Below are 17,059 nucleotides of genomic sequence, written 5' to 3'. Positions count from 1 at the left end.
ACCATCTTGTTTGCAGATCCCCCTTTCATGCTATTAGGCTGTCAGCTGACAGCCTGCGCAAGATTGATGGCTCAGAACTCAAGTGTATACATGTGTGAGACGGTGGGATGGGGTGACGGGCAAGATGAGAGGGGGAGACACACAGCATCGAGGGATGACTTTGAGTAGCATAGGCCAGTCTCTCCCCTCTCTCTCTCTCTCTCTCTCTCTCTCTCTCTCTCTCTCTCTCTCACACACACACACACACACACACACACACACACACACATATACACACGTACTCTCATTCATTCTCTTTCATGCTTTTAGATTCTTTAATAAGTGCTATAGCAAATTAAAATATAAACCGAGCCTTCACAAGGAAGCCGCTAATTTTTATCACGACTCCTAGAGTGCCTTTTAATAAAGTTCTGTGGGGGGCTTGGGAATGAAGATGGAGAATCCCTTTCTCTCAGAGTTGATGGAATTTCTCATGCTTTTGGGAAAAGTCCATTTCCACGGTGCTGCCTGACTTTCCCTCAAGAGAGATTAACAGATCCATCCACCTCCTGTGGAACACCAGCAACAGGCCGAAGAAAATCCCACGGAAAATCTGACTTGGTGAAATGATGAGGTTTGGGGGGTTCCTATGAGGAGCATGGGTGGCTTGGGTAGTGGCATCACCAGGAAGCCCACTCCAGCAAGAAAAGCGAGGCCTTGGGGAGCTTCACCCCTGCTTTCCCTGTGCAGCTCACAGACAGTTCCATCTTGGGCAAGTCCCTGCCTGCCAGTGACTGTTGACCACTAGGACCTCTGTCAAACCCCTCTGGACTCTTGCAGAAATTTGGGAGTTGTATGAGCCTGATTCCACCTTGCATGAGAGAACACTTCACTCAGAGGGAGCAGCGGCTTGCTTGACATATACCGCTGCGTGTTGTTGGACCTATTCCCATCTTTCTAATTTATTGGAGTTGAGGTTTCTGGTATTCAGAACTCCCTGTTATCCTTTTCGGTATGGGTGGTAGTGACCCCTGATTCTTCCCCTTCAGGAGGGAAGCCCAGGGCTATTCATGTGAACTCTGGTGCTTGCAGACTTTGTATCTTCCCCTTTATCCTTTCAGTCTGAATGTATGTAAGCAAAGTATGACTGCCTTACCTGATGGCCCAAAATCCTTTCAGGATTGCACACTGGTTACTTTTCTCTTGCTGTCACCAAGGGAACAAAGCTTCCTTGTCATGGCAGAGGAGGCCCTGGCGACAGGAACAGTGCTGGGTCAGCGTAGGAACATCAGCCGTTTGCTGCTGTGTGCCGATCAGGAAGCTGATTGAGGGCAGGAAGCTGGACTGCTGAGTGTCAGTTACCCCGGCAACACATCCTGAAACACCTGCAAACTCCCTAAACAGTGCCACACCAATTGGGGACCAAATTCAAGCCCATAAGCCTGGAGGGCATTTTATATTCAAACCATAACAATCCTTTGGGGACTTCTTCTGACCAAATTATTAGTTCCTTTTCCCATAGCTGTGACAAAATTTCCAAGTAAAACAGGCCAGGGAAGAAGGATTTGCTTAGACTCACAGTTGGAGTGTCCAGTCTGTTGTGGTGGGAAAGTCACCATCACGGTGGGAAAGTCAGGGAGCGGGAGGAAGCTGGTCACACGACGGCCACACTCAGGAAGCAGAAAGTGACCAGTGTATGCATTCAGCTTCCTTGCTCTTTCTCAGTGACCCTCCATCCAGCCCATAGAACAGTGCCGCTCACACTTAGGGTGGCCTTGTCCCCTCAGGTAGCTCAGCATAGACCTTCCCTCAACAGGCAGACATGCCTAGAGCTTTGTCTTCTAAACGGTTCTGGAGTATCAAGTTCACAGAGCTAACCGTCACGGCATGTGGCATGTACCTGGGGCCAGGATTTTGTTCCATTTCCCTACCACTGTCCATGTCTACACGCATGTGCGCACACACACATCCAAACATGTACCTACACACACACGAGCACACACATGCACACACGTGTATGTCCATGTCTACATGCATGTGCACACACACATCCAAACATGTACCTACACACACACATGCACACACGTGTATGTCCATGCCTACACGCATGTGTGCACACACACATCCAAACATGTACCTACACACACACAAGCACATGCATGCACACACTGTATGTCCATGTCTACATGCATGTGCGCATACACATCCAAACATGTACCTACATACACACAAGCACACACATGCACACACATGTACCCACATGCACACCCCACCCTCCCAGCGCTCTGTTCTCTTTCAATATGCCTACACACATTCTACTCTTCCGCCTGGAGCTTTTATCCCTCTCTAGAAAACCTCAGACACATCCTTCCTCTCTTCAAGACTCACTCTTTCCTTCAAGGAGGTCATTTCCTGTCCTATCAGTGTGGGCGGGGCCCACATTCTTAAAAGCCTTCAGAGCAGGTGACCTCCACTGCAGCGTGACACCAGGCACTGGTGGCACTCTTCTGTGACCTCCCAAGGGATGGCATTTGCAAGCCGATTTGGTGTCTTGCTTGCTCATAACTTACTGCGCATGTCACACCCAAGTTTTCTTTTTTTTAATTTATTGTTTTAATTTCTTATATGAATACTGTGTTTACATTGCTCCTCCTCCTCCCACAACTTCCCCTGGGGCTTCCTCCCGGAGGCTCCTAGATCTCTTTTTCCTATACACCTTCCCTAGCTTTCAAGTTTTAACTCTCAAATTTAAGTGTGTGCTTGTGTGGGGAGATGAGTCTTGGGGCAGGAACAACACGTGACCCTTCTGGGCCATCCACACAAAGCCCTCCTCTGTATGCTTCTGAAAGTAATATGGTTTCCCTTGCCTGGAAAAGAATACTTGCTGCCCTGTCTGGTCTTCTTCACACTTGGATGTGGCCCTGGCTCATGTAGCCCTTGTAGGATTTCCTCATTTTTACTGAAGGGTGTAGAATTGTCACCTGCCATCCTAGGCTCTCCTGGTAGATGGGGCCTGAGTTTCCTCTGCTCCCCCGGTTCCCTGCTGGTTTGTACATTGCTCGGGAGACCGCCCTTGTTTCTCACACTCCCCATGAGTTTTACAAACAGCCTTTCTGTTTCCTGTTTGTCTTTCCTTTCCCTGGGACTGGCATGAGCTACTGCGGTCAAGGAAGAATCTTTAAAACATGGCTGTTGGCAGAGCCCTGGTGGTGCACGCCTTTAATCCAGGCACTCAGGAGGCAAAGACAGTGAGTTTGAGGCCAGCCTGGTCTACGGAGTGAGTACCAGGGCAGGCTCCAAAGCTACAGAGAAATCCTGTCTCTAAAAATCAACGTAAAAGAATAAGTAAATAAAACAGGCCTGCCCCCTGAAAGCACTATTATGCTCATATGTCCCCTCTGGGTTTCCGTCCCCGTTTCTCCCAGGACACTTTCTGTGGTTCACACAGCTGCCCACCTTACCGGCTTGCTTGGTCAGTGCTCCACATTCCTGGGATACATTTATAGCCTTGACAATGATGTAGGGGTGCGGGGGAGAGGGGTGACACAGCCTTGACCATGGTGTGTATGTGGAGGGCAGCGGGACACAGCATAACTTTGCACCCGTAACTTCCTATACGTCTACAGTGGAATTAGTGAAGACCTTCGGCCTAGATCACACGTGGAGCACAAATGCAGCGTGTCCCAACTCCACCGCTAAAGTTTAATATTTCTCATTTCTTATCAAACTATCTTTGGTGCAATGCCAGCTGCGGAGTTATGAAATGCTGGCTACCTGAGGTGAAGAATGGAAATCATTCATATCTTACCCCTAATGAATTGTGTAGCAGGACGGCTGGGGGTGTGGCCGACTAGGCAAGAGCTTGCCCCGGCATGCTTGAGGCCCTGGGTTCGATCCCAGCAGTGGGAGATAAAATCATGTCTGTGTTGTGTGACGCTACGGAGACAATTCATTAACCAAACAATCATGTGTAATGGTTTCTTTTGAAACCTTGCTTATTAAAAACTGTCTCTGAGGAACTGATTGGAGGTGAGGATTTGCTGTCGCAGTGTAAAGTTTGAAAGATGTGGCCCAGAGCCTTGAGATGAGTTTGTGCCTTAGCACAGGGATGGGTTCTGACAATATGTATCCAGAATATATTGTTTTCTTCTGAGGAGTTAAAAAATGCCCCATGGAATTTTCTAAAAGGTGAGCATGATTTCAAAGAATCATTTCCAAAGATGAGAATGCAGAAAGTTCTTAGAAACTAGTGAAGTTTTCTCTTCCTTGAAAAAATATCGTTATAATCATGAAGATGTCCTTAATTTTTACATGGGCGATACTATTCACTGTAAGAAGCTCTCTGATAGGCTCATGGAGGTAGTTATCTCTTTGAAAGGAGTTGATTCCTCCACTTGGGTTACGTTTAAGAGCTGAACAAGTCCTGTTTTAATTTATCATGGAAATTCAGGTTGTAGGACTGCTATTTCTGTGCTGTGGCTTCCATGCTGAGAGCACACCAGATCAGCATAGGATAATGTACCAGGCACGTCTGCATCCATCAACATGAATACACACCCATGCGTGTCCTCCACACCTGTAGCCACACGTCTGCCTGCCTGTCTCCTTATCGCTCTATGAGATTGGCTTCCCACCCTGGGGGTTTGAATTCTACATTGATGGGTCTTCTTTTATACTTACTAATTCTATTCTCTATTATATTCCAAAAGGCATCGTATGATCCGCCTTGTCCAATTTGCTTCTGTGTCTCATTAAAGCGGCCCGCTGTGAAGCTAATTTTTCTTGCTCATTTTATTGATATTTTGGGAGAGTGAGAATTTTCCCCAGCAGTTCTTCCTTTAGTACAGGGTTGTAGTAGCTGTCAAGAGAGGGCTTTAAAACCATCCTCTAAGCTAAATCAAAAATAAAAGCAGCTTATTTTAGTCTCTCTATTGAAATATAAATTACAGGTCATCGATCTTTTTTCCCACCTCCTTGCAATTATTTTTATTGAAGATTTTTTTAAAAAAATAAGACAATGCAATGCATTTTAAAAAGCAAATAAACAAACCTCAAGAACAAGAATAGCACCAAATGGGTTTGTAAGTGGCTGCGGCACTGGCACTTTTAGTGGGAGAAAGGCATAATCAGGGGAGCGCTGCTGTTATACACACGAGCACAGAGCAGAGTGTGCAAGCAACGCGGTTAACACAGCCCGGAGTCAATCTAACGTCTCACCGTGGAGGCACAGTTTAACCCTGGAATGAGGCAAGGAGGGCGAGCCCTGGCCTAGGGATTGGCAGCTCAGTTCCTCCATTCAGGTCAGCTGCTCACCTCAAGAAATCAAGCTCTTAGAATACGAGCCTGTTAGAGGAATGCCCACATTCTGCTTTCCACTACCTCTAGGGACTGCTTTTAAGACTATATATGTTATAAACACACATGCACACTCATGCACATGCATGCATACATACACACTCACACAATGCACACTTACATTCATACACATGTATGACACACTCACACGGGTGCTCTCACACACATACCCTGACTCTCACATACACGACTGCATCTTAGATGATTACATGTTCCTTTCTCCTCTGAGATCCCAGATGTGGGAGACAGCTGGAGGCTGCTGGAGACAGAGGACCTGTCTCTGCCTAGGTCTGGCTCTGCTTCTACCTCTTCCCATTATTTCTCAGTCCCGTTTGCTCTGTAAACTCAACATGGTCTTATCAGAGTCTGAGAAAACTGTCTATTTGTAAAGCCCTCAGAAAATCCTCCCTGGCGTATAAAAGGCATAGTTTTACCTTGTTTGCCAAATAAAAATTTTGATAGCTAGAGTTAGAAACCAAATAGATATTGTTTGGGAAAAATATAGCAAGTTTCAGGTTTTAGTAAAACAAAGAAACTCAGAACCTTCTATAGACACCCTAGAGTTAGCCCTGGGAGATGGAATTATTTTCATCTGAGATGAGACGCCTATGAGTGTGGCACAGGCAGGGTCATGTCTATATCATATTGCTAGGGGCAAGGTGGGTGGGGCCCACCTAGGTCACCAAGCTGAATCGAGAGGCATGATCATCTGACCTGTAAGTGTGTAGAAGGAGCTGCCTGGCTAGCTTATGCCCCGAAATAACAACACACAATTTGTATTCTTTTAAATACTGCCTGGCCCATTATCTGTATCCTCTTATTGGCTAACTCTCACATCTTGATTAACCCATTTCTATTAATGTGTGTAGCACCACGAGGTGGTGGCTTACTGGGAAGATTCTTAATCTGCCTCCATCTCAGAGAGGAGAGCTATGGCGTCTGCCTCACTACTTTCTACCCAGCATCCTGTTCTGTTTACTCTGCCTACCTAATTTTCTATCCTATCAAAGGGCCAAGACAGTCTCTTTATTAACCAATGAAAATAACACATAGACAGATGATTCTCCTCCATCATAAGTGCTTAGTGAACCTTTGACCTTCTGTCTGATGCACTGCACTGAGGTGGCCAATCTTCATTGTCAACTGCCTGGGAATAGGAAACTTCAGTGGAAGAATTATCTGTGTTGGATTGTCCTACAGGCCCATCTCTGTGGACAATATCTTCATTGCTCATTGATATGGAAGGACACAGCCCCTTGTGGGTGGCACCGTCCTTAGGCACTGTGTAAGAATATACTTCCCCTTTCATAGTTCCCATTTACTTGAGCGTTTCTCACAGACTTATTGTTATGTTTGTTATTGTCTCCCTGCTTCCAGGATCGCTCTCTACGATCTCCGTGTGTTTGCGTCTCAGTTCCTCTATCTGTTTTCTAGCAAATGTCATGATAGCATATTGGTTAGGAATTACTGTCCACTAGACTCCCTTGGAAACAAAGATCCTCACCCGAGGAACTGCCCAGATTAGATTAGGCTGTGTGCACACCTGTGGGGCACTGGCTTGATTGCAGGTTGATGCAGGAGAACCCAGCCACTGTGGGTGGAGCTATCACTAGGCAGGTGGGCTTAAGATATTTACATAGTTAAGGCTTGCTAAGCAGGAACAAGCCCCTGAAGGGCACTCTCTGAGGTTTCTGCTGTAGGTTCTGCCTTTGTCATCCCTTAATGGTGTTCTATAACAGTAAGATGAAAGTTTTCCTCCCCGAGCTGCTTTCTGTCATGGTGTTACCACAGTGACAGAGCTGCTCTCTTTGACTCTAACCAGAGTCAAAGAGTATGTGACCCCCTCCTCAGTTTTATCTGGTCCTGTATTCAGAGAAAACCATACACACAGGGTAAGTAACCCCAGATGTCATTGGCTAAATGGATCAAGCTCCCACAACACATAGAGTGTAGTAATAAGGGCGGCGGGGCTGCGTCCCCAGCACCCCGCCTGCCTGGCTAGCTTATGCCCGAAATAACAACACACAAACTGTATTCATTTAATCACTGCTTGGCCCATTTCTATCTAGCCTCTTCTAGGCTAATTCTCACATATTAATTTAGCCCATTTCTAATCATCTGTGTAGCGCCCCTAGGTGCGCTTACCGGGAAGATTCTAGCCTATGTCCATCCTGGGTCGGAGCTTCATCGCGTGCATCTGCCTGGGAGCTGGGAGCATGGCGTCTCTCTGAGGCGTCTGCTCCCGAGAGGAGAGCTGTGGAGTCTGAGCTCACTTCCTCTTCCTCCCAGCGTTCTGTTCTGTTTACTCCTTCCACCTATCTTCTAACCAATGAGGGCCAAGCAGTTTCTTTTTATTTAACCAATGACCTTCCTCCATCAATAGAGTCCCTCAGTTTTGGATTGGACTTGAGTTCCTTAGCATGTCTTCAAAATCTTTGTTGGCTAAATAGTGCTGTGCCCTTTCAAGAGTTGTCTCTAGACATATATACATATATATGACATCACCTTCATATATATGTATACATATATGTGTATACACATGACTTATATCTTTATTTATACATTAGAATAAAAATTGAAAATTAGAACATTGAAATTTTAAAAGAAATGTTGGAATCCACTGACTTAGAAAATCTAAGTAATCTAGAATGTTCCACACTGAGGAAAGACATTTCAGAAATGAAATATGACTTTTTGTAATTTCTGGGACTTTTAAGTACTAATAAATTACCTATGTTTCGTCCATTTGAAGGTAAGAACCGTGTTGGTTTATTTCACAAGACACATAGCGTGTGACACCACTATCTATAGATACCAGGTCTCAACATAGATCTGCTGGACTCTAAGAAAATGGATAGATAAATCTCTTGGGGGTAAGAAACTAAAATGCAAATATTTGCCAGACTGAGCAAAATCCTAAGTGATGTCACGGGAATGGAAGACACAGAGTATGCATTAGAGAGCATGTTGCTTCTCAGGAGCAATACAGGTCTGACGGCTGAGTACCAAGACAGTCACAGAAACAGTAGCTAGAAAGTGTAGACATTGTTCCATTTACCTTTGTTTAGAACCAGTGAGAGGAGAAGGGGCTTGCAAGACACCTCCGAGCACACTTAACCTCTTTTGGAGGAAAAGATTGTTTCAAGCAGAAAATAAGCCATAACCTTCTGTTATGTCAGCACACCCTAGACTTTTCAAATCTGTCTTTTAAAAACTCATAGAATAATTAGAGCATTCTGCCACCAGCTCTTTTAATATCGACAAGAAAATTGCAGTGTTTGAGAGAAGAATTCTTTTGTTTCAAAGGTAATTGAAGTAGAATGTCTTAACAAACCTTACTAATTAAAATGCACAAGGCACAGAATGGAAGGAGGGGGGCTCAGAGGGAGAGGGGAAGTGTGTGGGCAGTGTAGGTGACCGCAGTGTGAAATATCCATGCTGTTCCCTGTCCTTGTCGCTTTCGCCTTGTGCTTGTAGGCTCACAGAGAAAGCCTGGGGTGTTCTCAGCACCCTGATGGGGACTTGGTATGAACCATGTATTTCCACTTGGAGACACCCAGAATAATTGGCAATTTGGACAGGAAAGTCTAATTTAGCTTCACCCCTTCAGATAGGTCACCTGGTTGGTTAAAAAGGCAACATTACTATTTTTTCTCCTTAGTAGATAAGTTAAATGTTAATTTTGGTTTAAAAGTGAATATTATATGCCAAGAAGTGAGAAATGAGATACAAATATATATATTGGAGTTTTTTTAATTAAAAAGGAAAACATATATTACTATAATGTATATACTTGACAGTAATTTAGAGAAGAAAGCCTCACGTTTTTATATCCTAAAGCATGAGTGTTTGAACAATAAAACATCAATCACAGTCAGTACAGATGTGCAGTTCTCCTGTCGGAGGCAGCTGAGTGTTTGGGTTCATATCCCTCAGTGCTACTGCAGGTCAGGGGACTCCCAGCGGTGGGAGGGGAAGGTAGGCATTGGTCATGTTTCCTATCTAACCCTCATACTCAGAGCTCTCGTTTTGGTAGTACATGAGGCAAGCAACCTACAACATATATAGATAGTTTAATCTGCGCTATACTATTTTTTTCTGTTAAAATACCTTTGAGTCAGTATCTTGAACCGTGTCAGCCATTTTTGTCAGTAAACAGGTTGCAGAATCACAAATGTTCTGTTTCTGGAGAAAGGAGGGAGCTGAAGATAGGCTGAGGTAGGAGAGGAGGAAGAAGAGGGAAGGAGGGAGTGGAAAGAAAGATGGGTAGATAGATGATAAATGACTGATAGAAAGTAGATGATGGATAGATAGATATATGGATAGATAGATTGATAGATAAATTGATAGATTGATTGATAGATGATAGATAGATAGATAGATTGATTGATTGATTGATAGATTGATGATAGATGATAGATGACTGATAGAGAATAGTTGAATGATGTATAGATAGATAGATAGATAGATGATAGATAGATAGATACATACATACATGCATACATACATAGATGATAGATGACTGAGGGTAGATGGATGATGGATGCATGGATGAATGGATGGATGGCTGATAAATTGACGGATGGATATTTGAAAGCAGGGAAGCTACAGAAGAATGCAAACTACTAAATAAGAAATTAAAGGGAATTGTGTGTATTCTTGCACTCCCACTAGCTCTGCAGAAGGCTCCTACATCTTTATCAGGAAAAATATCTGAGAACAAGGGTGCTTCTCCTTTCTTTCTTCATTCCAAATCTTATTTTTATCTAACACAATAATTGTGCAGCTTTGTGATGTTTCTCTAGTTAGATGCTCTGTGTAGTGATGTAGTCAGGGTGAGTGGCATGTGTGCCACGTGAGTTATTGCTCTGTGGCAAGGTTGAGCTATGTCAAGCTGTATTGTTAACCAGAGTGACTGCATGGTGGTGGCCACACCTCTTCCTGCCTTCCACCTTCACCTTTGACACATCCACCAAGTTGGTCACTGGTCATCACCCTCTTTGGTGATATATACTTTTTTCTTTTTTAGATTTATTTATTTGTTATGTGTACAGTGTTCTGTCTGCACATCTGCCTGAAGGCCAGAAGAAGGCACCATATCTCATTTTCGATGGTTGTGAGCCACCATGAGGTTGCTGGGAATTGAACTCAAGACCTCTGGGAGCCATCTCTCCAGCCCCTCTTTGGAGAGTTTAAGAGTGATGGGAATCCTTAGATCTCAAACCATGGCTTGCACAAAGCAACAGGGTGGACACCACAGAACAAAGCTCAGAACACATCCAGAGAGGGAACTAAACCCAAAGAGCTAATGAGCATGCAGGGTGGCTGAACCGACTGAGCATTGCTGGGTTTGCTCTTTAATGCGGTGTCTGGAAAGGGGCCTGGCACCAAGCGCATGGCCCTGTGGTCACCTCTCAGAACCCGGATCAGAAGGGCTACTGTTTATTAAGACAAATGTGCATTTGACAGGGAGGGATCCTCCCAAGGAGCTAGACCTTCTTCCTGCTCTGCCAGGAGCTGAGGACTTGTGTAAATAATTTCCTCTATCGTCTGCCGTAGGTCAATTCTAAAAGCCCCATTGTGTCACTAACTGGATTATATTCTGATTTGAGTGTGTTTCCTCATATTTAAAAGGCTTTCTAGGACTATTCTTGCCCTGTTTGCACTTGAGTGAAATTAAAAGCTTGGCTGTCAGGTAGTGCCTGTAGCCCAGCTAGTCCAGGCCCTCCAGCTCCCGTCCTCCGGGCCTCATTAGGAGGAGACTCACAGCAGGCCCTGCACCAGCTCATATCTGCCGTGCTCATTTACCTACATTGGAAACAATCCAAAAGAGGGTCAGGCACATCCTGCGAGGAGGGGAGGAGGCTGAGGGCACTGGTGCCCACCATCTAGGTCACATTCCCCGTCGGAGACATGTGACCCACACTGGGCAGCGGCTCCCTGTCTCTTCGAAGCTAAAAACGATCTGTTGAAGATGGGTCGTCAGGTGGCTGCTGTTTGAATCTAGGAGGCAAACTAGGTAACCTTAGCCTTGTTTGACAAGGGGGGAAGTATTTCTCTGGGAAGCATGCTCTGTGTGTAAACCCAGTTAGCAGAGAGTGTTTTCTAAGAGGATAAAAGGGAATATTCACGCTCTCGTGGTTCTCCCTCCGTAAGAGTCTGTGCTCTTGTTTCATGCTGTTAGACACTCAGCCCAGCAATGTTCTCACTTTGGGAAGATTGGCTGGCATTGACTTTGGGATGTGTCCTGGGTGAGGGTGTGGGGACTGTCTGTTTTGGGTCATTAGGGATAAACCACCGACCCCTGTGATCCATCATCGTATCACGTTTGCTCAGAGCCAGTTTGCTCAACAATGACGATCTGAAGCTGGAGCTGGGCAGGTGTGCTTACATGATAGACACTTGCTTATTCGTTTAAAAGCATCCTCCACCTTGGTGGGATTGTGTGGGCTAGCGATCCTGGAGTGTTTGGACCCCTGAAGTGGTTCTGGTCAAGCGTATCTCTCGTCGTAAGAACACCATGAAGACTCATGACTCAACGTGCCCCCATGGGTTTTGTTTTGGGTTCCTTCTTGAACCACAGCTGAGTCCCCAGTAATGGGCAGTGAGTTGCTTTGGGTCAGAGCATTTGTCACAGCAACATAAAGAAGAGAACATCTTCCTTTAGGCCTCTAGATGCTCTTTTCTCTCTACCACTGATATACTCAAAGTTCAAGACCCTCAGGACTACTGGCGATCATTTTTATTTCTCTCTACTGTGCAGGTTGTCATCCACACCACTTCTCTGTGTCTGGCCGTATTAAAACACCTCACGAGCAGAATTGTGTATCTCTCCCCATGGTTTCAGAGGACAGTGCATCTGGGGATGGTATGAAGTGAAAGCTGATGCAGACATGTGGCTGAAACTCTTCGTATCTTGATACATCAACAAGCGGAGAACTAGACAGGAAGTTTGCTAGGGTTGGTAGACTCTCAAGCATCCACCTTGTGTGACTTAGCTGGGTTCCACAGCCTTTCCAAGCAACAACTCCAGCTGAGGGCTGGGAGCCTCAAGGGGCACACTCCTTTTTAAACCACATCACTAACAATACTGGAACAATTTTTGTCTGCTCATTTTCTCATCACTTAAATTTACTAACTTCTTTTTAGACAAATTAGTCATCATTTTTTTTTATTATTCCTTTCTATGTGAGGGATAACGGTGGTAGATAAAGTTGAATGTTGTGGTGTTTCTTGTCTGCCTATTGAATGGGAAAGAATCTGCGTGACAGGATGTGTTGCTCGTGCATTTCCTTTATTTGGGTTTAAAACTTTGATTATTGGTTAGCCAGGACTCGGACAGTTTGCCTGAAGGCATCCCTTGGCCTAACATATTTTCTCCATTATCTATTGTCAGAAACGTTGGAGAGTCGCGATGTTTTTGTACAAGTACAATGTCTGAGTGTTCCATACGCTGTTACAGTCTACCTCAGCTCTGTCTCTCCATAATTATCCACCTTGTCAATTTCTTAGCCGTGAATGACGGCTGACTAGACTGTCAGGTCGAGAAACACTGGTCCCAGGTAGTCTCTGGAACTTAGTCCTTAAAATAAGCTGATAAATAGGGCTTCCTCTTTCCTCAGACTGTCTTCTAGAGCTAGGGTTAGAGGAGGCTACGAGCCTGAATCAGTTAATGAGATGCCAGGTGACCGTGTCTTGCCTGCACCTAATTGATGGATCCTCAGTTCGCTGGAAATGCGCTGAGCTTTTCACCCAAGCGAAAGGTTATTCTAGTAGTTAGAAGTAAGCAGGAAAAGAAAGTTGGTAAATTTAAAGTAAACAAATTTATTAAATATTTTCTCTTAAAATAGACTTTGTGAAAAAAATAAAGATTCTCCATCATGATTCAATTATTTTAATCATTTTTTCAGCTTCAGAAGAGATAGTTACCCACACAGCATTTCTGTAAGAATTCAGAAAGTCAGGGAAGCAGCAAGAATCATGGCTGGCTTGTTGTATGCCCTTGGGGTTCATGAAGCACACTGTTATCGTTCTCCCAATGCTTGGTGAGGATGGGTTCAGGCTGATGTATGGGCTGGGAGTGTAGTTCAGTGGGAGAGGGTTTGTCTACATTCATGGGGTCCTCGCTTTGATCCTTAAAACCAAAAATTATGCATTTGTGGGTGGTTGAATTTCATTGCAGGTCAAATGATTCTACCCCATTGAATTTCACATGAATGCCAATGAATTTACTGAAGAATAAATAGTTAAATATATGTCTTTATTGATGGCTAGATAGATGAGTGAACAAATGATAGAAAAATCCAGTGGGGACCATAAGTCATAAGTGGAAACTATTGTTTTCCAATTATTACGTACACAATATATATGCTAGTGATGTCACATCAACACACATGAATATCACTTTGCAAAATTATTGCTTTGGACCTTGAAGACTACTGTTCACATTTATAAAACAGTGTTAAAATTATTTCAAAGTAATAAGAAACTGTCCAACCAAACAGTTCCAATGCTTCATTCTTTTTTTTATTGAGAAAAGGAGAAAAAAAAAACAAGTTTCCACCTCCTCCCAGCCTCCCATTTCCCTCCCCCTCCTCCCACCCTTCTCCCCCTCCTCCCACCCTTCTCCCCCTCCTCCCACCCTTCTCCCCCTCCTCCCACCCTTCTCCCCCTCCCCCCACTCCTCTCCCCATCCCTCTCCAGTCCAAAAAGCAGTCAGGGTTCCCTGCCCTGTGGTAAGTCCTAGGTCCTCCCCTCTCCATCCATTTCTAGAAAGGTGAACATCCAAACTGGCTAGGCTCCCACAAAGCCAGCACATTATGTAGGTTCAAAACCCTGTGCCATTGTCCTTGGCTTCTCATCAGCCCTCATTGTTCGCCATGCTCAGAGAGTCCAGTTTTATCCCATGCTTTTTCAGTCACAGTCCAGCTGGCCTTGGTGAGCTCCCAATAGATCAGCTCCACTGTCTCAGTGGGTGGGTGTACCCCTCGTGGTCCCGACTTCTTTGCTCATGTTCTCCCTCCTTCTGCTCCTCATTGGGACCTTGGGAGCTCAGTCCAGTGCAATGCTTCATTCTTTAGTGACAGATTGTCAGCTTTCAGTCCAGTGAATCACTGGAAATCCTTACCCAGTGGGAGAAACAGAGATGGGCTCCTTGGCCCCAAGGAAGCCACTGAACTTTCCAAATGACACCAACCCATGGCTTTGCTGGAGTGAGTATAATGTTTTAAAGGTGACAGGTTCGAAGGGACAGCTCAGTTCAGGGTGTGTTTTTAAAGACTCGGCAGCTATTATTATTCCACACCACAGCCAACTTCGATAGTCTAAAATGTCACATGGCTTAACCCAGCAAGAAAGTTAAAAATAAGTATTGATGGATTTCTGTAAAATCAGTACATTTTCACATTTTTATTCATTCTAAATAAACTTGAACCCCCCATGGCTTCTAAGTAAGAATAATTCAGCCTGATTTAACCGATCAAGCATTTTTCTGGAGAGAATAAAATTCTGAAAATTTGCACACATCGCACTGATGGTTTGTCAGTGGCCAGAGGATCAAGGACTTTTGCTTCATTAAATATTGTTATTCCATTAGCTATTGTGGTGTAAAGCAAAGAGATGGTGCACTGGCTCCCTTGCTACCTTGCCCCCTTTTATGGGAGTGTTAGTGTGACCTATATGCTAATTAATTTCATAAAATCATTTGAAAGGTTTTGGTTGTCTAAATGTGGTGGCTTTTTTTCCCTTTAAAAAAAAATCCCACAAAACTGACCTTGGTAGAAACTGCCTTTACTTAAATAACTAGTTCACCTCTAGCCTGAATCTTAAAAACGTGAACAAATAAAGACAGATGGCATTTTCTGAATTAGTAAACACACAGACATACACACACACACACACACACACACAGAGAGAGAGAGAGAGAGAGAGAGAGAGAGAGAGAGAGAGAGAGAGGATCCTGCCACCTTACAATTGGAATTTAGGATCATTCTATGGAGTGGAACCAAGAGAAGGCTAGAAGAATGAGCCAGCCTCTTCCTGATAGAGGCAGAGGCTCGGATGCAGGCATCTCTGCCCACCTTACTTGTTTGTCACGTCTGAGTCACAAAGTTTGTTAAAGCAGCAAACAGTGGTGCTTCGCTTCTTGTGTTAGTAGGGACCAAGGTCACTTAGCTGACAGTTATTTATGTACAATAGCACTAGGGCAACTTGGTAAGGATTTCTGTCAGGACCAGACAGCAATGGCCATTCCATCAGTAAAACCCATAGTAAGTTAGCCCATAGGGTAACTTAATGCTGCTGTGAGGACCTACCAGTTTTAGCATCTCAGGGATAGAGGAGGAGCCAAGGAGTCGGTGAACTCATTACACAACTTGACTTTTCTATCCAAACAAGTAAAACCTAATTCTCTAGAGCCAAGGGGTAAAAACTTTAACTCTCTGGGGTCAATGAAAAAGGGAAACACACACACGTGGCCCACATGTCAGGATCTCACCTAGGGTGCTGATGAATGGCAAGCCCTTAGCAGGTCAGAGAAACTGAAGAGGAGATGCAGGAGATCTACTGGGCACCAAACATGTGAGGACTTTCCTGAGAGCCAAAGATTAGCTCTTCATTTTATTATTCTTACGTCGTTTTCTCTACTCTGTTCCTTTTCTGTCCTATTTTTCTACCCTGATGTTTCCCTTCTGTCTCTCTCCCACTCTCCTTCTATATCTTTCCTGCGGTCTTGCTTCTCTTGACTCTTTATTTTTTCCCTTAAAGCTCATCTACCCCAGCAGGATCTTTCAAGCAATATAAAAAACTAAACTGTCGTTGTATTCTACTTTTAAGTGAATTATTACAATGAATACAATTAAAAACATGATTTCCATTTTCTTTACATGGCTAAACATTATGCATATTGCAGGTGGAAAGCAAGTTGTCTCAGGAACCCACATGCATCGTGTCCGAGCAACTTGTTATAGATTAACAGAGTGTAAGCAAGCAAGGTATTTTTCCTCAGCTAGTTCTTTTACTGAACAGCCACTTTTGTGAGTACAAAGAAAAGATCAGTCATTTTATTACTTGTCTCAAAAGGTTGCCTTATAAAAAAAAATAAAAGAATCACAAATCTGAAGTCTTTTCTATGAAAAGCAGTCAGTCAGCTCTACTTTAGATTCCCAGGGTGCATACCCACATCCTAACAGTTTTTATATCAGGAATCTGATAGCCGAAATGGACACAAGGAATTCATCATCACCTTTGACCATCAACCCATCCTAGAAAGAAAGCACATCAGTCAGAAACAGCCAGGCTGCCATTGTTCCTGTTCCCTGACCGCAGTGAGTCCCTTGCTCGGCTAATAAAAGTGTATCTTTATAAACTTTAAATTGTTCTCTAAGATTTCCTGCCTCAAGGTCATTAACAGAAACATCTTAACATAACCTTACCAGCAATTCTACATGTCTAAATTCTTCCTAAGGTGGTGGTTGAATCGTCAGTCTGCTCCAGCAGCAATGCTTGGAAAAGTCAGTCTCTGTTAAGTACAAGGAACACTGCCCAGCGAGGGGCTAGACACCCCCGAGAGTTTTCAGACAACCCAATATGAGGGATGTGGTGACCATGAAGGTAGCACTCAGGGTTGTGCTCAAGGACAGCATGTCCTCGGACACTGGTCCTCGGGGTTTGGCCTCTCCAAGGCTCACTCAAGAGTGGCCAACTCCTAGCCATGTTACATGAGTTT

The sequence above is a fragment of the Microtus oregoni genome, unplaced genomic scaffold, assembly GCF_018167655.1.
Source record: "Microtus oregoni isolate MIOR12 unplaced genomic scaffold, Mior012 000002F_ref0000024, whole genome shotgun sequence".
NCBI classification, from domain to species: Eukaryota; Metazoa; Chordata; class Mammalia; order Rodentia; family Cricetidae; genus Microtus; species Microtus oregoni.
Note: the sequence above shows the minus strand (reverse complement) of the source record.